This window comes from Haliaeetus leucocephalus, unplaced genomic scaffold (assembly GCF_000737465.1).
Source record: "Haliaeetus leucocephalus isolate CR32 unplaced genomic scaffold, Haliaeetus_leucocephalus-4.0 Scaffold406, whole genome shotgun sequence".
Lineage (NCBI taxonomy): Eukaryota > Metazoa > Chordata > Aves > Accipitriformes > Accipitridae > Haliaeetus > Haliaeetus leucocephalus.
In genome coordinates this window covers 1,122,621-1,122,978 of record NW_010972842.1, presented here as the reverse complement: position 1 = coordinate 1,122,978, position 358 = coordinate 1,122,621, and the positions used below count along the sequence as shown (strand labels likewise).

Here is a 358-nt window from a genome sequence, read left to right as displayed (position 1 = left end):
TAAGCAGGACACTCCTCTGTCCATGAGGACAATTACCAGGCCACTGAGGCATCCAGGGGAGGAAAGGGGCTGGAGCCGACGAAGCGTGCAGGAATGTGGAGACTACCATTCTCATGGAAACTGTAGTCTTTGAGATAAGATACTGGTTTCTGGTGTTGATCACGCGAAGGTCGTGCAATAGACGAAACCTGCAGCCCGTGAACAGTGCATGAACAGTACGTATGTGCATGCACCATCGAACTACGCCCTATTAAAAACCGTGGAGACAAGCCGTGGTGTGCACCCACCACCGAAGAATTGAAGACTGAGGACCGACGGGACGCCACTGGATCCATGGTGGTGACTATCCTTGCAACTC

At 52.5% G+C, this 358-nt stretch overlaps 1 protein-coding gene across 1 annotated transcript in view; it reads right to left on the bottom strand.

Moving 5' to 3' along the window:
* TFEC (transcription factor EC) overlaps window positions 1-358 on the bottom strand; it is a 106,440-nt gene that overhangs the window by 1,402 nt on the left and 104,680 nt on the right. The window lies entirely within an intron of this gene.